The following is a 10,715-nucleotide window of genomic DNA, read 5'->3' as shown; positions in this document are numbered from 1 at the left end:
TGAACATTCAAACTACTATAATACCCCAAATGGAAGCATAGGCTCTTTAAATCCGTCTCTCAAAATTCTACTGTGAATAATGAAAATGACTCCTATATGGCACTGTAGCTTCATGAAATAGTGCCAAAGACATACAATGGGGGTGTCATTTTACTCAGCAGATGTAACTGAATACAAAATAAAACTTTGTAGGGGGCGGAGCCAACCGAGCTGCTGAATAGCCACATTCTAAAACAGCTCCAACCGCGCCAGACACACATCCAACCTGATCGGGCCACTAAACCAACAATGGGTCACCCAAAATGAGCAACATCCTCACAGCAAGCCTCCAGCAAGACCCCATCGGGGAAATCGAGCACCTTTACCAAATATTTCCACGACCGGGCGGACAGCAATGCGGGCGTGATAGGCCCCAATATGGCGGCGGACTCCTCACCTCTCTGCATGTCTCCCTCCAGCCCGGCAGACTCATAAATCTCGGGCCCTCCGACGGACGCAGACCTAAAGGACATCCTGTGAAATTTGCCCTCTAAGCAGGACATTGCAGGTATGCTGACCCAGCTAGAGGCCTCAGTCCAGGCCAAAATGGATGCATTTAGCTCAGAAATTCACCAAGTATCTGACAGGGTAGTCACCCTGGAAGATGATAGAGATACCATGCACACACAACTAAGCTCCTTGCAGGCAGCTGTGGAGCATCAAAACACTTACATGTCCACACTCCATAGGTCTATTGATGACCTGGAAAACAGGGGGCGCCGCAACAATTTGAGGATACAGGGTCTCCCAGAAAATTAACAAGAAGATGTCTACCTGACATTAAACGAACTCTTCAACTTAATATTGAGCAAGCCCAGAGACAATCACATTTTACTGGATAGAGCTCACAGGGCACTGAAACCCAGAGGTATAGTGACTGACAAGCCCAGAGTCATCTGCAAACTCCACTACCATGATTGCAGAGAAGACATACTACACACGCTAAAACAGACCTCACAACCTTTACTATTTCATGATGCTCCAATAAACATCTACCCTGACGTTACCTGGCTGACCCTCCAAGCGAGAAGGATCCTACGACCAATAACAGATCAATTGAGATCCAGGAACCTGAGATTCCGGTGGGGATTCCCGCTAGCACTCAGCACACGATACATTCCCACGCGGACATACCACTCTTCCCACAGGCTCTCACCTTAACAGACCCTTATATCCAGGACTGGTATGGACCACTGCAAACGCCACTTCTACCTCAGCTGCTGCAGAGATCCCGATGGCAACAAGCACCCAAGAAAAAGAGAACAGACAACCAGGACCCGGTGCAACACTGAACGAATCTCGAATCTGCGCCCACAACACGCAATGCTGCCAGCTAGGGCTCTAAGGCCTATCATTTCATCCACTACTGACACCTCCACGATGCCAGCTGCTGAACGAAGCTTTATCCAGATGGCTCAGGGGACCTGCTGATCCGAACACCTCTAATATGCTGCTAGAGACTTGGTAACATCTCTCGGGGCCACCTTCCCTTTAGGCTCTCAAGACACCTATATGTACCAGGTGACTGTGTCCATACACTACTATGCTTATACCGCTTTATGATGATTTCTCCTGTGTTATGATATAGTGCAGCGATGTTCTAGTAGCCATCCCCTAAAAGCTAATCTTCTGGCCAACTGTCCTAATGTTATTAATTTCTATGAGGAAGGCATTGAACCGGGCAACCTCTCTTATCCTCTCACAGCGATGGCCATACCCAATAGTGGCGTAGTTTGCTGGTATACAGCCCTGATTTAATGCACCCTTTTTTCCCCCACTATGCCGACCTGATGACTTAGCTGGCAGCAAATAGTTGTTGCGCATCAATGGGATCCTACCTATTGGCCCACTACAAAAAGTTTAGACTACACATCCACATATAACCAAAAAAAAAAGGAAAAAAAATGATAGAATAACATTGTTTATGATGCTTCTATAAACTCCCTACCAAATATGTCTATCTACTTGATGTGTTGTGGAATATGTATGCGGATCTGTGCTCTGCGCGGCGACTGTTGATGACTGATACTCTTTCTGCTCTCTCACGGGAGTCACTGGTTAACCTCAGTTGCCCAAGACCACCTCCGCTCCTTATCTAAAATTTACATATTAAGTATGATTGTTTAATGACTTGCATTGTACTAGGTCGACTCGACCTACACCACGGTGTCAGGGTCTCTGAGGACAGGTGTCAATCCATATCTGCCAAGTGACCCTATGTAGAAGGAACAGTCCCTCTGCTGATCTGTGTCAGTGTGTATCAGGGTCCCCGAGGACAGGTGTCAATCCATATCTGCCAAGTGACCCTATGTAGGGGGAACAGTCCCTATTCTGCTTTGTGTCAGTGTGTATCAGGGGCTCTGAGGACAGGTGTCAATCCATATCTGCCAAGTGACCCTATGTTGGGGGAACAGTCTCTATTCTGCTCTTTGTCAGTGTGTATCATGGTCTCTGAGGACAGGTGGCAATCCATACCTGCCAAGTGACCCTATGTTGGGGGAACAGTCTCTATTCTGCTCTTTGTCAGTGTGTATCAGGGGCTTTGAGGACAGGTGTCAATCCATATCTGCCAAGTGACCCTATGTAGGGGGAACAGTCTCTATTCTGCTCTTTGTCAGTGTGTATCAGGGGCTTTGAGGACAGGTGTCAATCCATATCTGCCAAGTGACCCTATGTAGGGGGAACAGTCTCTATTCTGCTCTGTGTCAGTGTGTATCATGGGCTCTGAGGACGGGGAGCAGTCTCTATTCTGCTCTGTGTCAGTGTGTATCAGGGGCTTTGAGGACAGGTGTCAATCCATACCTGCCAAGTGACCGTATGTAGGGGGAACAGTCCCTATTCTGCTCTGTGTCAGTGTGTATCAGGGGCTTTGAGGACGGGGAACAGTCTCTATTCTGCTCTGTGTCAGTGTGTATCAGGGGCTCTGAGGACAGGTGTCAATCCATATCTGCCAAGTGACCCTATGTAGGGGGAACAGTCCCTATTCTGCTTTGTGTCAGTGTGTATCAGGGGCTCTGAGGACAGGTGTCAATCCATATCTGCCAAGTGACCCTATGTTGGGGGAACAGTCTCTATTCTGCTCTTTGTCAGTGTGTATCATGGTCATTGAGGACAGGTGGCAATCCATACCTGCCAAGTGACCCTATGTTGGGGGAACAGTCTCTATTCTGCTCTTTGTCAGTGTGTATCAGGGGCTTTGAGGACAGGTGTCAATCCATATCTGCCAAGTGACCCTATGTAGGGGTAACAGTCTATATTCTGCTCTGTGTCAGTGTGTATCAGGGGCTTTGAGGACAGGTGTCAATCCATATCTGCCAAGTGACCCTATGTAGGGGGAACAGTCCCTATTCTGCTCTGTGTCAGTGTGTATCAGGGGCTTTGAGGACGGGGAACAGTCTCTATTCTGCTCTGTGTCAGTGTGTATCAGGGGCTCTGAGGACAGGTGTCAATCCATATCTGCCAAGTGACCCTATGTAGGGGGAACAGTCCCTATTCTGCTTTGTGTCAGTGTGTATCAGGGGCTCTGAGGACAGGTGTCAATCCATATCTGCCAAGTGACCCTATGTTGGGGGAACAGTCTCTATTCTGCTCTTTGTCAGTGTGTATCATGGTCTCTGAGGACAGGTGGCAATCCATACCTGCCAAGTGACCCTATGTAGGGGGAACAGTCTCTATTCTGCTGTTTGTCAGTGTGTATCAGGGATCCTTAGGATAGGTGTCAATCCATATCTGCCAAGTGACCCTATGTAGGGGGAACAGTCCCTATTCTGCTCTGTGTCAGTGTGTATCATGGGCTCTGAGGACGTGGAGCAGTCTCTATTCTGCTCTGTGTCAGTGTGTATCAGGGGCTTTGAGGACAGGTGTCAATCCATACCTGCCAAGTGACCGTATGTAGGGGGAACAGTCCCTATTCTGCTCTGTGTCAGTGTGTATCAGGGGCTTTGAGGACGGGGAACAGTCTCTATTCTGCTCTGTGTCAGTGTGTATCAGGGGCTCTGAGGACAGGTGTCAATCCATATCTGCCAAGTGACCCTATGTAGGGGGAACAGTCCCTATTCTGCTTTGTGTCAGTGTGTATCAGGGGCTCTGAGGACAGGTGGCAATCCAACCTGCCAAGTGACCCTATGTTGGGGGAACAGTCTCTATTCTGCTCTTTGTCAGTGTGTATCAGGGGCTTTGAGGACAGGTGTCAATCCATATCTGCCAAGTGACCCTATGTAGGGGTAACAGTCTCTATTCTGCTCTGTGTCAGTGTGTATCAGGGGCTTTGAGGACAGGTGTCAATCCATATCTGCTAAGTGACCCTATGTAGGGGGAACAGTCTCTATTCTGCTCTTTGTCAGTGTGTATCAGGGATCCTTAGGATAGGTGTCAATCCATATCTGCCAAGTGACCCTATGTAGGGGGAACAGTCCCTATTCTGCTCTATATTATATATATAAAAATGCATTTAATTTATTTTATAATATGTTTATTTTTTTTTATTTTTTACACCTCCTACCAGCAGGGGGACTGTCTGATATTTTAGACAGTCCCCCTGCTGGCAGATCCATAGCCAGCTATAGGGGGCCATGTGATCGCTCTTTGAGAGCGATCACATGGCCCCCGGGGGCCTCATTTGCCGGAGGGGGGCTGCCTGGGCTGTCAGGCAGACCCCCAGAAGAGGATCGCGGCGGAGGTGAGTAGTTGCTGGCTCCTGGGGGCTTAAACCATTACGGCGTTCCATGCCGCCGCAACGGCTTTAAAGCCCATTTAAAGCGCGACGGCATGGAACGCCGTAACGGCGTTAAGGGGTTAAGAGACAGAAGATCCATGGGTTTTTCTTCCTTTTGAGACAATAGAGTGTATCATCAAGGAAAAATATATAGAAGAGTTCAGCCTTGGTGAGAAGGACATGCTTCAATCAGAGGTAACAATTCCAGAGGAAATGCTCCTGGAAAAAGCTCCAGAACCTTGTGATGGGCTCATTTCCAAAACCTGTTGAAGTAGGGGCATGCCTGTTTCTATTCTGTAAAACCTGGGATGATTAAATTCAAGACACCTGGGTTTTATATATTTTCTGGAGTTTGACAGTTCCTAAAGTCACAGCTTCTAGGTTACAATGAAGCCAGGGGAAAAATGAAAGAGATATGCGCCACAAACGTTTAGTACAAATCTACAGTAGTAGTAGTAGTAGTTTTTGTAGCAGTCCCAAGGAAAGAAACAACTTTCAGCTCCTACTCCTACTTGTTCCTGACAAATAAAGCTGGAAGATTGAGACATATTCTGGATCTTCACAGGCTAAATAATGCAATAGCTGCAGTCCATTCAATAGCTGCAGTCCATTCTTAAAGTGGTTTTACAAAACCAATGGAACATATCCATCGATTTTCATGATGCTTATATCCATATACCTATTGCTCCTCAACATAAGGAGTTCCTAAAATTAGAAGGAGGACACTTCCAATGTCATGCCTTTCTATTTTAACAAAACACTGCTCCACATACATTCTGCAAGGTTTTAGATTAATTGCTGCATACCATTATTTGGACAACATCCTAATTGTTTCCCCAAAAACATAAATTGGAAAGTCTAAATATCCAAAAATCATCTTCCCCAACACAGTTAACGATTTATTTGTGAGCACTCTTCAACATCTCACAAGGGAAGGTTCAGCTTTCTCGAGACAGAGAGATTCATCTTCAATTAAAGATCATAGAGATGTTTGATGTCAGTGTTACATCAGCAGAGAAAGTCATGAACATGCTGGGATCAATGTCTTCCACAATAAGATTGAGAATATTGGCACAGTGCAAGATGAGGACGTTACAAGAGAAATTCCTGGAACACTTCAGAACAGCCAATCTTCCTAAACCGATCAAAATTACCCCCCCGAGTGCATCATTCCCTTCTGTGGTGGCTGTTAAACAAGAACATTTACAAGGAATTCCTACTAGGAGGAACACTATGGATTTTTCTCACAATGAATGCCAGTCACTGGTGATGGGGACAATCTATAACATGATGTGACAATAAAACACCCCAGAAAAAAAAAACATTACCCATATACACCTTGTATTGCAGATACAAATAACCATGCAAGATATCTACAAATAAAAACTTAAAAAATGGACATAGTGTGGTAATGTACCATACAACAATGTGCATTAGGTGATTAGTTGAACTCACAAAAATAGTTTGCTAGAAGACATATCACACAGAACAGTATGTGAAAATTATTTAGTCTTTCAAAAGTGCAGTATATGTTGGAGACTAAAAAAACAGAAAATGTATAGTGCAGCATTTTTTTTAGGGCCGCCACCCGCCGCTCAGGGGTGGGGGCCGGGGGGGGAGGACAATAGGTCCCCCCATATTGGTATTTAGGGCACCCACCCGACGCTCAGGGGTGGGGGCCAGGGGGGAAGACAATAGGTCCCCCCCTATTGGTATTTAGGGCCCCCACCCACCGCTCAGGGAAGGGGGCCGGGGGGGGAGGACAATAGGGCCCCCCCTATTGGTATTTAGAGCCCCCACCCGCCGCTCAGGGGTGGGGGCCGGGGGGAGGACAATAGGTCCCCCCTATTGGTATTTAGGGCCCCCACCCACCGCTTAGGGGTGGGGGCCGGGGGGAGGACAATAGGCCCCCCCCTATTGGTATTTAGGGCACCCACCCGCCGCTCAGGGGTGGGGGCCAGGGGGAAGACAATAGGTCCCCCCTATTGGTATTTAGGGCCCCCACCCACCGCTCAGGGGTGGGGGCCAGGGGGAGGACAATAGGGCCCCCCCTATTGGTATTTAGGGCCCCCACCCGCCGCTCAGGGGTGGGGGCCGGGGGGAGGACAATAGGTCCCCCCCTATTGGTATTTAGGGCCCCCACCCGCCGCTCAGGGGTGGGGGCCAGGGGGAGGACATTAGGTCCCCCCAATTTGTGTTTAGGGCCCCCACCCACCACTCAGGTGGGTGGGGGCCCATAACTATTGTGGCCAGAAAGAGTCCATGTGGGTTTTAAAATTCGCCTGCTATTGAAGTCTATGGCGGTTCGCTGGGTTCGCCCGTTCGCGAACATTTGCGGAAGTTCGCGTTCGCCGTTCGCGAACAGAATATTTAATGTTCGCAACATTACTACTTACAGGGCTTCAAAAGAATGAAAGCATTTTACAAATGCTCAGGAACTAGTTGAATCCCATTTCTCAATACAAAGCTTGACACCAGAGAGAACTTGCTTCCAATAAAACATAAAAACCATGTAAAAACAACACAAACTTAAAATAAAAATCCCAGCAACCCAATGCGTTTTGTCCGATTTACTCATAACTCTTCAGGGGAAATACGGAATTCTTCCTATTAAAAAGCAGCATGTTTGTGATCATATTGCATATTGACTGTCTATTAAACCTCCTACTTATGTTGACTGCTATCATCCAATTAGCTATTTCTGGCAATGTCTCACATGCTGTATGCGGTTCAAGCTTCATTCTGAGGAGTTCTTTCAGTTCTGGCTTGTGTTCCACCTCCATGCAACATGCATTGTACCTAAACTTGTAATTGCAACAAAAATGGGAAAGTAAACAGGTACCCCTGATGATCAGGGCTCTCTTTATGCAGCAACAGTGGTTTAGTGTAGAGACAAAAAAAGGGTGTCGAAACAAATGAAAACTGGATAGAGAAAAATGGAGGAAATTAATAATTTACTTAAAAGGACTCTCCAGTGCCAAGAAAACAATCAATTTTCCTGGTACTGTAGGTCCCCTCTGCCTCCCACCACCCATCCCCCGGTAGCTGAAGGGGTGAAACCCCTTCAGGTCACTTACCTGAGACCCCGCCGATGTCCCTCGGCAGTGGTTTCTGCTCACTGCCGCTCCTCCCAGTGATTACGTCAGCCGGTGGGCGAGACTGATCCCGCCCGCCGGCTGAGGAAACTTAATGTGCAGGCGCGGCAATACCGCGCACGCGCATTAGAGCTCTCCATAGGAAAGCAATGAAAATGTTTTTCAATGCTTTCCTATGGGGAATTGAGTGACGCTGGAGGTCCTCACACAGCATGATGACATCCAGCGATGCTCTAGCACAGGTTTCCTGTGCAATGGACACGGAAGTGCCCTCTAGTGGCTGTCTAGTAGACAGCCACTAGAGGTGGAGTTAACCCTGCAAGGTAATTATTGCAGTTTAGAAAAAACTGCAATAATTACACTTGCAGGGTTAAGAGTAGTGGGAGTTGGCACCCAGACCACTCCAATGGGCAGAAGTGGTCTAGGTGCCTGGAGTGTCCCTTTAATATATACTCAAAAATTTTAATAAAAAATAAAAACTGTAAAAAAAAAGTATTAATGCATTCAAATGAAATACAAATAATAGCTTGAACACAGTTTCGTTGACATATGGGGAGACAAGATAGTAGTGTGTAAGAACACATTTTTCCCACACAAAGTAAAAAAAAAATGATCTAAAGGGGATATATTCTGAAGATGATGATGACATAAGACTAAGCAATAAGTATTTCCCACAATCTAATTTCTATTCCCAGTCAGGTTATAAGAACAAAATGCATCCATTTTGCGCATGGCTTTGCATTTCATTTGAATGTATTAATAGAAGTAAAAACCAAGGATTAAAACTCTCTACTATCTAATAGCATTAGAAAGGGAGGACTAGTATTTCCAGCTATACACTGCTCAAAAAAATTAAGGGAACACAAAAATAACACATCCTAGATTTGAATGAATTAAATATTCTTCTGAAATACTTTGTTCTTTACATAGTTGAATGTGCTGACAACAAAATCACACAAACATTTAAAAATGGAAAGCAAATTTTTCAACCCATGGAGGTCTGGATTTGGAGTCACACTCAAAATTAAAGGTGGAAAAACACAGTACAGGCTGATCCAACGTTGATGTAATGTCCTTTATACAAGTCAAAATGAGGCTCAGTAGTGTGTTTGGCCTCCACGTGCCTGTATGACCTCCCTACAACGCCTGTGCATGCTCCTGATGAGGTGTTGGATGGTCTCCTGAGGGATCTCCTCCCAGACCTGGACTAAAGTGTCTGCCAACTCCTGGACAGTATACGGTGCAACGTGACATTGATTAATGGAGCGATTAATGATTAATGGAGCGATTAATGATTAATGGAGCGAGACATGATGTCCCAGATGTGCTCAATTGGATTCAGGTCTGGGGAAAAGGCGGGCCAGTCCATAGCATCAATGCCTTCGTCTTGCAGGAACTGCTGACACACTCCAGCCACATGAGGTCTAGCATTGTCTTGCATTAGGAGGAACCCAGGGCCAACCGCACTAGCATATGGTCTCACAATGGGTCTGAGGATCTCATCTCGGTACCTAATGGGAGTCAGGCTACCCATGGAGGGCTGTGCGGCCCCCCAAAGAAATGCCACTCCACACCATTCCTGACCCACTGCCAAACCGGTCATGCTAGAGGATGTTGCAGGCAGCAGAACGTTCTCCACGGTGTCTCCAGACTCTGTCATGTCTGTCACATGTGCTCAGTGTGAACCTGCTTTGATCTGTGAAGAGCACAGGGCGCCAGTGGCGAATTTGCCAATCTTGGTGTTCTCTGGCAAATGCCAAACGTCCTGCATGGTGTTGGGCTGTAAGCACAACCCCCACCTGTGGACGTCGGGCCCTCATACCACCCTCATGGAGTCTGTTTCTGACCATTTGAGCAGACACATGCACATTTGTGGCCTGCTGTAGGTCATTTTGCAGGGCTCTAGCAGTGCTCCTCCTGTTCCTCCTTGTACAAAGGTGGAGGTAGCGGTCCTGCTGCTGGGTTGTTGCCCTCCTACGGCCTACTCCACATCTCCTGATGTACTGGCCTGTCTCCTGGTAGTGCCTCCATGCTCTGGACACTACGCTGACAGACACAGCAAACCTTTTTGCCACAGTTCGCATTGATGTGCCATCCTGGATGAGCTGCACTACCTGAGCCACTTGTGTGGGTTGTAGACTTTGTCTCATGCTACCACTAGAGTGAAAGCACCGCCAGCATTCAAAAGTGACCAAAACATCAGCCAGGAAGCATAGGAACTGAGAAGTGGTCACCAACTGCAGAACCACTCCTTTATTGGGGGTTGCTAATTGCCTATAATTTCCACCTGTTGTCTATCCCATTTGCACAACACCATGTGAAATTGATTGTCACTCAGTGTTGCTTCCTAAGTGGACAGTTTGATTTCACAGAAGTGTGATTGGCTTGGAATTACATTGTGTTGTTTAAGTGTTCATTTATTTTTTCAGCAGTGTAGAAAAATACTATGAGGCTGGAATAGTGTATCACATCATTAACATGCAATCCAAACACATCAAAACAGAATCCTGGTATATTATAGAAAAAGAAAGAGAAGCCTTCTCCTCTATGAGAATAAAACACTATATTGACAAAGAAAAATAGAATCAACAGGAATTATATATTTAATAATGAAGAGAATACTCCAAAGCAGCAGTTTAAAACACCCATTCTCTCGATGTGCAGGTTTGTTAGAGGAGAAGAAAAAAACTATTACTCCTCCAGCAATTAAGACATGGAATAAAGTTTTGAGTAACTGAAGATTGGTTTTCTTATAGTTACAAGGTAAATAAGCAAGTCCATTCGCTTTCCCTCACTGAAACCCATTTTAAATTGATAAATATTTGGTATATGGTTCCAACAAGAATATCTAAATCTTGAAAAACCCC

Source organism: Pelobates fuscus, chromosome 6 (assembly GCF_036172605.1).
Source record: "Pelobates fuscus isolate aPelFus1 chromosome 6, aPelFus1.pri, whole genome shotgun sequence".
Lineage (NCBI taxonomy): Eukaryota > Metazoa > Chordata > Amphibia > Anura > Pelobatidae > Pelobates > Pelobates fuscus.
This window is presented reverse-complemented; position numbering follows the sequence as displayed.